The 12,500-nt window shown below is 58.7% G+C and overlaps 2 non-coding genes across 2 annotated transcripts; both read left to right on the plus strand.

The window, feature by feature from the left end:
- Positions 1-8,681: 8,681 nt before the first annotated feature.
- On the plus strand, positions 8,682-10,496 carry LOC142793554 (small subunit ribosomal RNA). The gene has a single exon (XR_012891631.1). It is a non-coding gene; the product is annotated as a small subunit ribosomal RNA (ribosomal RNA).
- Positions 10,497-12,215: 1,719 nt separating this feature from the next.
- LOC142793559 (5.8S ribosomal RNA) lies at positions 12,216-12,368 on the plus strand. Its single transcript, XR_012891636.1, has one exon. It is a non-coding gene; the product is annotated as a 5.8S ribosomal RNA (ribosomal RNA).
- The last annotated feature ends 132 nt before the right edge of the window (positions 12,369-12,500 follow it).

A 12,500-nucleotide genomic window follows, 5' to 3' on the forward strand; every position in this document is an offset into this window, starting at 1 on the left:
TTTCGCGCCGCCCCGGCTGACGCGGTTTCGTGCCGCCCCGGCAGACGCAGTTCGGACTTAGCACTTTTCGGCTGTGCCTGGCTGGCGGCCCACTCACTCGATCGCCATGTCTGTTTGCCACAGTTTTCCCGGTGGTGCCGCACCCGGGCTCGCCCCGGCAGACGCGTTTTTTTTTTTCTTTCGCCCCGGCTGACGCAGTTTTCGCGCCGCCCCGGCTGACGCGGTTTCGTGCCGCCCCGGCAGACGCGGTTTTTTGCGCCGCCCCGGCTGACGCGGTTTTTGCCGCCCCGGCTGACGCAGTTCGGACTTAGCACTTTTCGGCTGTGCCTGGCTGGCGGCCCACTCACTCGATCGCCATGTCTGTTTGCCACAGTTTTCCCGGTGGTGCCGCACCCGGGCTCGCCCCGGCTGACGCAGTTTTCGCGCCGCCCCGGCTGACGCGGTTTCGTGCCGCCCCGGCAGACGCGGTTTTCGCGCCGCCCCGGCTGACGCGGTTTCGTGCCGCCCCGGCAGACGCAGTTCGGACTTAGCACTTTTCGGCTGTGCCTGGCTGGCGGCCCACTCACTCGATCGCCATGTCTGTTTGCCACAGTTTTCCCGGTGGTGCCGCACCCGGGCTCGCCCCGGCTGACGCAGTTTTCGCGCCGCCCCGGCTGACGCGGTTTCGTGCCGCCCCGGCAGACGCGGTTTTCGCGCCGCCCCGGCTGACGCGGTTTCGTGCCGCCCCGGCAGACGCAGTTCGGACTTAGCACTTTTCGGCTGTGCCTGGCTGGCGGCCCACTCACTCGATCGCCATGTCTGTTTGCCACAGTTTTCCCGGTGGTGCCGCACCCGGGCTCGCCCCGGCAGACGCGTTTTTTTTTTTCTTTCGCCCCGGCTGACGCAGTTTTCGCGCCGCCCCGGCTGACGCGGTTTCGTGCCGCCCCGGCAGACGCGGTTTTTTTTGCGCCGCCCCGGCTGACGCGGTTTTTGCCGCCCCGGCTGACGCAGTTCGGACTTGGCACTTTTTGGCTGAGCCTGGCTGGTGGCCCACTCACTCGATCGCCATGTCTGTTAGCCACAGTTTTCCCGGTGGTGCCGCACCCGGGCTCGCCCCGGCTGACGCAGTTTTCGCGCCGCCCCGGCAGACGCGGTTTTCGCGCCGCCCCGGCTGACGCGGTTTTTGCCGCCCCGGCTGACGCAGTTCGGACTTGGCACTTTTTGGGCTGAGCCTGGCTGGCGGCCCACTCACTCGATCGCCATGTCTGTTTGCCACAGTCTTCCCGGTGGTGCCGCACCCGGGCTCGCCCCGGCAGACGCGTTTTTTTTTTCTTTCGCCCCGGCAGACGTGGTTCCCCCCCCCCCTTTTCGCTCGCCCCGGCTGACGAGGTTTTCGCGCCGCCCCGGCTGACGCAGTTTTCGCGCCGCCCCGGCTGACGCGGTTTCGTGCCGCCCCGGCTGACGCGGTTTTCGCGCCGCCCCGGCTGACGCGGTTTTTGCGTCGCCCCGGCTGACACGGTTCGGACTTTGCACTTTTCGGCTGTGCCTGGCTGGCGGCCCACTCACTCGATCGCCATGTCTGTTTGCCACAGTTTTCCCGGTGGTGCCGCACCCGGGCTTGCCCCGGCAGACGCGTTTTTTTTTTCTTTTCGCCCCGGCTGACGCAGTTTTCGCCCCGCCCCGGCTGACGCGGTTTCGTGCCGCCCCGGCAGACGCGGTTTTTTGCGCCGCCCCGGCTGACGCGGTTTTTGCCGCCCCGGCTGACGCAGTTCGGACTTTGCACTTTTTGGCTGAGCCTGGCTGGCGGCCCACTCACTCGATCGCCATGTCTGTTTGCCACAGTTTTCCCGGTGGTGCCGCACCCGGGCTCGCCCCGGCAGACGCGTTTTTTTTTTTCCTTCGCCCCGGCAGACGTGGTTCCCCCCCCCCTCCGTCTTTCTTTTTGTTTTTTTTTTTCGCCGCGGCTGAAGTGGATTTTTCGGTGCCTCGACGCCCCGGTAGTCGCGGTTTTTCCGTTTCCGCACGGCCCCGGCTGACGCTGCTCGGTCACAGTCGCCTTTTGTGAGGATTGCAGACTTCTTGAGCGCGGGTGTTTTTTTTTTGTTGTTGTTGTTGTTTTATTACGCATTCGCTCCAGCAGACGCTGTTTAGACTTTTTGTTTCCTCTTTTATCCTGCGACGAGGTGACGAGGTTTATTCGGTGCCCCGCCGCCCCGGCTGAAGTGATTTTTCCTGTCCCGTGCCGCCCCGGCTGACGCGGTTGGGACTTCGCGTTTGTTCGGCCGCCACGGGTTTTGGCGCACTCGCTCGGTTGCTTGTTGTTGCCACTTGTTGCGAACCCAGGTTTCTTGAGCGAGCGCGGGCGTTTTTTCTTCCTTTCTTTCTTTGTTCTATGTGTTAGCGAATCGGCCTTTAATATCACACGAGGACTCACAACCAACAATTTTCAGTTTGAAGTGTAAAAAATCTGCAGGTGTTGACGTAACTGACTTGCCCCGTACCCTTGAGTACATCCATGAAGTTCTCGTAGTACTACTAAATCGCATTATTCCAAGTGGAGAAATTCCCATAAACTTGCAAACCTCTACACGAAAATCGGTGCGCGTGATAAAGTTGAAAATTATCGTCCGATATCAAATGTGCCTTCTATAACACAAATTCTAGGAAAAAAAAAAAACACTTGTTCGCCGTTTTCTGCGCCGTGACTGGCAGCACTCCGGCGAAGCGAAACGGGGTCGATTCGAGCACGATATCGGCGTCTTTCGACGTGCTCGCCGGCGACCGTCGCACGAGTACGTCGCACGAGCGCGTCTGCCGGGGCGCCGTTTGCGAAGCCGACGCAAAAGTGGGAACCGCCGCTCGGATGATCGCCGCTTTCGGCAGAGTGAGTGTTGGCACTCCGGGGAAGCGAAACAGCGTGAATGCGCCCACGAAATCGGCGTATTTTGAAGTGCCCGCCGGCGACCGTCGCACGAGTACGGTAAACCGCGTCAGCCGGGGCGTAGTTCGGGACGCCGACGAAAAAGTGGGAAGCGCAACTCGGATCTTCGCCGTTTTTGCAGGAGTGAGTGGCGGCCCTCCTGCGAGACCAAGAAGCATCGATTCGTGCACGAATTCGGCGCCTTTCGACGTGATCGCCGGCGACCGTCGCTCGAGTAGGGCAAACCGCGTCTGCCGGGGCGGGCTTCGGGACGCCGATGCGAAAGTGGGAAACGCTGCTCGGATGTTCGCCGTTTTTGGCCGAGTGAGTGCTGGCACTCGGGCGAAGCCAAACGGGGCCGATTACGGCACGATATCGGCGTCTTTCGACGTGCCCGGCGGCGACCGTCGCACGAGTACGGTAAACCGCGTCAGCCCGGGCGGAGTTCGGGACGCCGATGCGAAAGTGGAGAACGCCGCTCGGATCTTCGCCGTTTTTGGAGGAGTGAGTGGCGGCACTCCGGAGAAGCCAAGGAGCGCCAATTAGCGCACGATATCGGCGTCTTTCGACGCGCTCGCCGGCGACCGTCGCACGAGTAGGGCAAACCGCGTCTGCCGGGGCGGGGTTTACGACGCCGACGCAAAAGTGGGAACCGCCGCTCGGATGTTGGCCGTTTTTGGCAGAGTGAGTGCTGGCACACCGGCGACGCGAAAGAGCGCGAAAGCGCCCACGAAAGTGGCGTATTTGGACGTGCTTGACGGCGACCGCTGCAGGAGTACGAAAAACCACGTCAGCCGGGGCGAGCGACCCACGGCGGTCTGGGTGCTTATCGCTGCTATTATAGGGGCACCCCGGCAGACGCAGAAAAAAAAAATTTTTTTTCGACCTTCTTTTTTGCTGGTCGAGCTCGGGTAACCCAGTGAGGGTGGCGACTTGGGCTTGTTGGTATGGTTGCATGATGATAGATGGTAGCGCAGATAACGAACACGGACAAGAGAAGGCACATAGACACAACACAGCGCTAACTTTCAACAACAGTTTATTACACGCAGATCTCCGTGGTGTATGCGATCCACCACGCCAACGTCGCACGTGCGTAGCTCTAAAAACCATCAAATATAACCAACGCGCGTGTTCCAATACTTTACAATTTTATATTTTTCAATCTTTTTTTGCTTTTTCTTTCTTCCTTTTATCCCATGTTACCACAAACCCTATCGCGAATACATGTAATCAAGTTCCTTATCTGTCAACACCACTGATGGGCTGCTCACACACGTGTCACCTAGCTCTGCAATTTTGCCGGCCTCCAATACCAATCGCGTCATCTCGTGCCTACTTCTATTGATTATAACCGTTTCCTTGAATTTCGGTGTGCACTTACATCTCAGGCAATGAAGGGAAAGAAAACCATCAGGAACAACACTATTTACTTTGTTATTGTGCTCGCGCAAGCGATCGTTTATGCATCTACTGGTCTGACCGATATAACACTTTCCACAAGTAAGTGGAATGAGGTATACCACACACATGATGCACTCCACAAATAGGTTTCTATGTTTCTTTTGGCATACATTTGATTTTCCCTTGTCTGGTCTTGTGCTTCTGCAAAGACTCACCAACTTATTGGGTGCCGAGAAAACTACGTTAGTGCCACATTTTTCCGCAATCTTTTTTATCCTGTGAGAAACCTTATGCATGTATGGAATTACGGCAAAACTTTCCTTTCTTGAGCTCACCCTATCCATCGCTTCACATCTTTTCTCCAGCACTTTTCTGTGCAATCCTTCAGCAACGGACACGACGAGGCTCTTGGGGTACCCGGCATTGCTTAGCCTCGAGACCTGTTGTCTGAAGCTTTCATTCATGAGGCACCGGCAGGACTTCTTTAGTGCCTCACTCAAGCACATCTTCGCAATGCCTCGTTTTACCAGTTTAGTATGCGCTGAGTGAAACTGTAGTAAAGGCTTACTTGCTCTGGGCTCGTAACACCAGCATGTCTTTTCATCTGAGAATTGAAAGTTAATGTCAAGAAATCTGAGCCTTCCGTCACATGGCATTTCAAAAGTCACTTCAAGTGGGTTAAGACCCTCACGAAAAACGCTACACACGCTACTACATTGAGTAGTAAAATCTGCAGTTCTGTCATTGATAAACACTAAAAAGTCATCGACGTAAGTTAGCGCTGTGTTGTGTCTATGTGCCTTCTCTTGTCCGTGTTCGTTATCTGCGCTACCATCTATCATCGGGTAACCCAGGTCGCAATGGGAGCCGCGCACGAAAGCGGCGTCGCGAGACGCGTTCGCGGTCGCTAGTCGCACGAGCTCGGCAACCGCGTCAGCCGGCGCGGAGTTCGGGATGCCGACGGCTAAGTGGGTACCGCTGCTCGGATGTTCGCCGTTTTTGGCCGAGTGAGTGCTGGCACTCCGGCGAAGCGAAACGGGGCCGATTCGGGCACGATATCGGCGTATTTCGACGTGCTCGCCGGCGACCGTCGCACGAGTACGGCAAAGCGCGTCTGCCGGGGCGAGGTTTGCGATGCCGACGAAAAAGTGGGAAGCGCCGCTCGGATCTTCGCCGTTTTTGCAGGAGTGAGTGGCGGCCCTCCTGCGAGACCAAGAAGCATCGACTCGCGCACGATATCGGTGTCTTTCGACGTGCCCGCCGGCCACCGCCGCACGAGTACGGCAAACCGCGTATGCCGGGGCGGGGTTGGCGACGCCGACGCAAAAGTGGGAACCGCCACTAGGATGTTCGCCGTTTTTGGCAGAGTGAGTGCTGGCACACCGGCGACGCGAAAGAGCGCGAAAGCGCCCACGAAAGTGGCGTATTTGGACGTGCTTGACGGCGACCGCTGCAGGAGTACGAAAAACCACGTCAGCCGGGGCGAGCGACCCACGGCGGTCTGGGTGCTTATCGCTGCTATTATAGGGGCACCCCGGCAGACGCAGAAAAAAAAAATTTTTTTTCGACCTTCTTTTTTGCTGGTCGAGCTCGGGTAACCCAGGTCGCAATGGGAGCCGCGCACGAAAGCGGCGTCGCGAGACGCGTTCGCGGTCGCTAGTCGCACGAGCTCGGCAACCGCGTCAGCCGGCGCGGAGTTCGGGATGCCGACGGCTAAGTGGGTACCGCTGCTCGGATGTTCGCCGTTTTTGGCCGAGTGAGTGCTGGCACTCCGGCGAAGCGAAACGGGGCCGATTCGGGCACGATATCGGCGTATTTCGACGTGCTCGCCGGCGACCGTCGCACGAGTACGGCAAAGCGCGTCTGCCGGGGCGAGGTTTGCGATGCCGACGAAAAAGTGGGAAGCGCCGCTCGGATCTTCGCCGTTTTTGCAGGAGTGAGTGGCGGCCCTCCTGCGAGACCAAGAAGCATCGACTCGCGCACGATATCGGTGTCTTTCGACGTGCCCGCCGGCCACCGCCGCACGAGTACGGCAAACCGCGTATGCCGGGGCGGGGTTGGCGACGCCGACGCAAAAGTGGGAACCGCCACTAGGATGTTCGCCGTTTTTGGCAGAGTGAGTGCTGGCACTCCGGCGAAGCGAAAGAGCGCGAATGCGCCCACGAAAGTGGCGTGTTTGGACGTGCTTGACGACGACCACCGCAGGAAAACGAAAAACCACGTCAGCCGGGGCGAGCGACCCATGGCGGTCTGGGTGCTTATCGCTGCTATTATAGGGGCACCCCGGCAGACGCAAAAAAAAAAAATTTTTTTTTCGACATTCTTTCTTGCTCGTCGACCTCGGGTGACCCAGGTCGCAGTGGGAGCCGCGCACGAAAGCGGCGTCGCGAGACGGCTTCGCGGTCGCTAGTCGCACGAGCTCGGCAACCGCGTCTGCCGGGGCGGAGTTCGGGACGCCGACGGCTAAGTGGGAACCGCCGCTCGGATGTTCGCCGTTTGTGGCCGAGTGAGTGCTGGCACTCCGGCGAAGCCAAACGGGGCCGATTCCGGCACGATATCGGCGTCTTTCTACGTGCTCGCCGGCGACCGTCGCACGAGTACGGCAAAGTGCGTCTGCCGGGGCGGGGTTTGCGACGCGTACGCAATAGTGAGAACCGTCGCTCGGATGTTCGTCGTCTTTCGCCGAGCCAGTGCTGGCACTCCGGCGAAGCCGAACGGAGCCGATTCGGGCACGATATCGGCGTCTTTCCACGTGCTCGCCGGCGACCGTCGCACGAGTACGGTAAACCGCGTCAGCCGGGGCGGAGTTCGGGACGCCGATGCGAAAGTGGGAAGCGCCGCTCGGATCTTCGCCGTTTTTGGAGGAGTCAGTGGCGGCACTCCGGTGAAGCCAAGGTGCGCCAATTCGCGCACGATATCGGCGTCTTTCGACGTGCCCGCCGGCCACCGTCGCACGAGTACGGCAAACCTCGTCTGCCGGGGCGGGGTTTGCGACGCCGACGCAAAAGTGGGAACCGCCGCTCGGATGTTCGCCGTTTTTGGCAGAGTGAGTGCTGGCACTCCGGCGAAGCGAAAGAGCGTGAATGCGCCCACGAAAGTAGCGTATTTGGACGTGCTTGACGGCGACCGCCGCAGGAGTACGAAAAACCACGTCAGCCGGGGCGAGCGACCCACGGCGGTCTGGGTGCTTATCGCTGCTATTATAGGGGCACCCCGGCAGACGCAGAAAGAAAAAAAAAAAAATGGGGACATGGCGTGCGTCACCGTGCGGCTTCGCAGCGTTGCCGAAGTCGCCGAGCCCTTCGACTGAGCCGAACGGCGGACAGGGAACGTTGGTCGGCCGTTCTAACCTGTCGGTGCCACGCCGAGACGTCGTTAAGGAAAACCGCGTCGTGGGCCTCTACGACGCCGTCGAGTCGTTGTACGTTTGGTGTCCAGCGTGTCGGCGGCGAGTAGCGGACACGTCGTTCACGACTTCGGTCTTTCGCAGTCGACGCGAACTTGCGGAGAGTCGTGGTGCCTCACGTTTTCGGCAGAAACCGCGGCGGAATTTTCCCGTGCGTGCGCGCACGACCTCGGTGCTGTGCCGTCAGCGTAGTGTTGCACAAACTCGTGGCCTACCCAAGGTGCGGTACGTTTGCGGCCGTATCCTCGGTGGGAATTTCGTGAGTAGGGTCGCAAATTCTACGACCTCGGCGGGTTTGAGAGCGACGTAGACTTGTGGCACGCTCAACGTGCCACACGTTTCGGGGCACACCCGCGGTGAAATTTTCTCGAGTACGCTCGTATTAGTGCCCAAGGAGGTCTGGGTACTTATCGCTGCTATTATGTGGGGGTTCTCGTGAGCGGCGTACGCGAAAGCGACCGGGTGTCTGATATGCGGCGGGCTTCGGCCTCGTCAAGCGTGTCCTCGGGTCTGCTCCAGGGGAATCCACGGCAGTCGTCTGCAGCCTCATCCGCTTGATGCGTTAGGGGCTGGTTGTCGGACGGTGCCGTTTTACCACGATATCGAGGTGTGTTCCGTGTCGTCCTCGGGCGATTCAGATGCGAAAGCGCCGAAGACGCGGGCGTGACCCGTCGTCTGGCGGCTTTGCAGTCTCGGCTCCGTTGCTAGTTCCGGCCGGTCCACCGACAGTGCAGCGGGCTTGGGCAACCCGCACGGCGCGACCGAGTCGATGCAACGAAAAAGAGCGAGCATGAACGTGCTTCTTGCCGCACGGCTCCCACTCGTCTTTCGGGAAGGTTGTGCCGTAGCGAGCTCGAACGCCGTCATCTCGGAGTGCAAAATAAGCGTGTTGGGGCGCCTGAAGGTGGCCTCCGCCGCACACAGACTGCGTCCGGCCCGCCGAAGGCGAGGACGGACGCGCAGTCGAACGATTACCTGGTTGATCCTGCCAGTAATCATATGCTTGTCTCAAAGATTAAGCCATGCATGTCTAAGTACATGCCGAAATAAGGCGAAACCGCGAATGGCTCATTAAATCAGTTATGGTTCCTTAGATCGTTTCTTCCTACTTGGATAACTGTGGCAATTCTAGAGCTAATACATGCAGTGAGCCTGGAGCCCTTTGGGTAACGGGTGCTTTTATTAGACCAAGATCGATCGGGTTTCGGCCCGTATTGTGTGGTGACTCTGGATAACTTTGTGCTGATCGCATGGCCACGAGCCGGCGACGTTTCTTTCAAGTGTCTGCCTTATCAACTTTCGATGGTAGGTTACTTGCTTACCATGGTTGTTACGGGTAACGGAGAATCAGGGTTCGATTCCGGAGAGGGAGCCTGAGAAACGGCTACCACATCCAAGGAAGGCAGCAGGCGCGCAAATTACCCACTCCCGGCACGGGGAGGTAGTGACGAAAAATAACAATACGGGACTCTTTTGAGGCCCCGTAATTGAAATGAGTACACTCTAAATCCTTTAACGAGGATCAATTGGAGGGCAAGTCTGGTGCCAGCAGCCGCGGTAATTCCAGCTCCAATAGCGTATACTAAAGCTGCTGCGGTTAAAAAGCTCGTAGTTGGATCTCAGTTCCAGACGAGTAGTGCATCTACCCGATGCGACGGCTCGGACTGAACATCATGCCGGTTCTTTCTTGGTGCACTTCATTGTGTGCCTCGAGATGGCCGGTGCTTTTACTTTGAAAAAATTAGAGTGCTCAACGCAGGCGAGTCGCCTGAATAAACTTGCATGGAATAATAGAACAAGACCTCGTTTCTGTTCTGTTGGTTTTTGGAATACGAGGTAATGATTAAGAGGGACGGACGGGGGCATTCGTATTGCGGCGCTAGAGGTGAAATTCTTGGACCGTCGCAAGACGAACTACTGCGAAAGCATTTGCCAAGAATGTTTTCATTGATCAAGAACGAAAGTCAGAGGTTCGAAGGCGATCAGATACCGCCCTAGTTCTGACCATAAACGATGCCAACCAGCGATCCGCCTGAGTTACTCAAATGACTCGGCGGGCAGCTTCCGGGAAACCAAAGTATTTGGGTTCCGGGGGAAGTATGGTTGCAAAGCTGAAACTTAAAGGAATTGACGGAAGGGCACCACCAGGAGTGGAGCCTGCGGCTTAATTTGACTCAACACGGGAAAACTTACCCGGCCCGGACACTGGGAGGATTGACAGATTGAGAGCTCTTTCTTGATTCGGTGGATGGTGGTGCATGGCCGTTCTTAGTTGGTGGAGCGATTTGTCTGGTTAATTCCGATAACGAACGAGACTCTAGCCTATTAAATAGGTGCGGGGTTCCCAGCACCTTACAACCTTCTTAGAGGGACAAGCGGCTCCTAGCCGCACGAAACAGAGCAATAACAGGTCTGTGATGCCCTTAGATGTCCGGGGCCGCACGCGCGCTACACTGAAGGAAGCAGCGTGTCTTTATCCCTGTCTGAAAAGACTGGGTAACCCGTGGAACTTCTTTCGTGATTGGGATAGGGGCTTGCAATTGTTCCCCTTGAACGAGGAATTCCCAGTAAGCGCGAGTCATAAGCTCGCGTTGATTACGTCCCTGCCCTTTGTACACACCGCCCGTCGCTACTACCGATTGAATGATTTAGTGAGGTCTTCGGACCGATGTCCGGCGCGGCCTTTCGGTTGCGCCGGTCTGTTGGAAAGATGACCAAACTTGATCATTTAGAGGAAGTAAAAGTCGTAACAAGGTTTCCGTAGGTGAACCTGCGGAAGGATCATTAACGGATTGTGAAGGGTGAGCGCCTCAGCTGCGTCTGCGCCCGACACTTTCTGCCGCTGACCCCGTTTGGACGCGGGGTCGGCTTTTCCCCACGGGGCTGCCTGAATGTGGAGCGGCACCCCGTGACAAATTGTTGCGCCCAGCGGACGCCAACACCGCGACCTTGGACGGTCGGCCAGGTGGCGGACGCGGGTACAAACGGCGCAACGCACTCATAGGTCGGCTTTCGACCCGCCACTGCACCGTGGCTCGAAGCGCTCGAAATGCGCGACCCGACCGCTGCGGGACCGCCTAGTACTGTAAACAGGAGCGGCGGAGCGCGAACGGCGAGTCGTGGTTACGTCGGTAGAAGGCGAGGCTGCGCGTTCCCGAAACGCCAGCCGAGTGCCCTCCCGACCGTTCGAGCGTGCAAGAACGAGACCCGACAATCGCGCGGCGACTGCCAAGTACGAGAGGAACGGCACAAGCGTCGGCGGTCGGTCAAGGAACTGGCGATGTGACGGGTCCGCTGTGCACCAGTGCATACCGTCCCGCCGTCCGCGGCAAGCGCCTCCGCGTCCTCGGGTGACGGAGGCTGCCGGTCGGTTCTTGCAGGCGAGGGATCTCGCTGGCACCGGTTCGCGTTGACGCGCGGCCGGTCATGGCACGGCGATGCGACGGCCGAGGTGCGCAGTACTCGATGGAGGAACCGCACGCTCCGATGACCGTCCCGCCCTCCGCGGCGTATGCGTACCGACCGTAATGGTTGCAGCAGCGCCGGCCGGCTTTTGAATTCGCCACACGAAACACGGTGCGAGATCGCGGTTAGGGGAGCGTCGACGTTGCCAGGCGTTTTGCTTGCTGCCGAGGGAAAGGCGGCACGGCCACGTCGCGCTCGTCGCGATTAGCGGGTCTGCGCGCTTTGGGAAGGTGCCGCAACGACTTGCCGAAAGAGGAAGCACGGAAGAACGAGGGACTTGGACGTCCCGACAATTGAACGCACTTGCGGCCAGGCCCTTGCTGGCTTCGTTCTTCCGCCTCGAGTAGGCTCGTACGCGGCTCCGGCGCCGAAAGTGGTCCTTGGCACCGACTTCGGTGGACGTGGGAAGTGCCGCGCAAGTACGGCGCGCCTGGCTCCACCTGTTGGCTAAAGTAGGCAGCCGGATCGGCATTTTGGTGTGCGGTGGCAAACCGTGGATGCGAAAAAAGCTTGTGCGATTTCGTGGAACAAAAAGCGGGGGTCCCCCTTTTTATGCGGAGGAGACCGACCCGCCTGCCGTGGTGAACCGCGACGCCACGGTAAAAACGGGAGAGGCTTGTCGATGGGACCGTGCATCCCGCGCTCCACGGAGGCCGGGAGGCGGCCGCCCGAGGAAATGTGTAGCCGTCGAGGCCCGCATCTGCGTGCACTCTTATCCAAATGGGTGTACCGCAGGCATTTTCTGGTTAGGCGGGCCAATGAGAGCGAGCACACAACGATACCTACGGGTCCGGCTTGGAGAACCGGCTTCGACGCCTCCCGAGTATTTATAGAGGGGTGGACCACGAAAGCACTCGCAAGTAGCGAAAGCGAAACGCCGTCCGAAACACACCGTTTGCTCGATTTGCGGCAGCCAAAAAAGGCGCGGCAGAGTTTTGGAGTCCAAGCGTGCGCTGAAAAGCGCCCTTCTTGGCCACTGTTTGGCCGAGTGCCAGAAACGTTTGGTTTTGACTGTACGGAATTGAACAAACACTTTTTCACGACTCTAAGCGGTGGATCACTCGGTTCTCGGGTCGATGAAGAACGCAGCCAGCTGCGAGACTTGGTGTGAATTGCAGGACACACTGAGCACTGATTCTTTGAACGCACATTGCGGCCTTGGGTCTTCCCTTGGCTTCGTCTGTCTGAGGGTCGGATCACATATCAAGAGAGCCTTCGGCGCACAAGGGAACGTGAGCCGTCGACTCGTTTTGACCGCGTCGGCAACACGGACAGCACGCTGAACACCTCACAGCGAGCGCCAACAGCGGCCACTCAAGGGCGAGA

This window comes from Rhipicephalus microplus, unplaced genomic scaffold (genome assembly GCF_043290135.1).
Source record: "Rhipicephalus microplus isolate Deutch F79 unplaced genomic scaffold, USDA_Rmic scaffold_307, whole genome shotgun sequence".
Classification (NCBI taxonomy): Eukaryota; Metazoa; Arthropoda; class Arachnida; order Ixodida; family Ixodidae; genus Rhipicephalus; species Rhipicephalus microplus.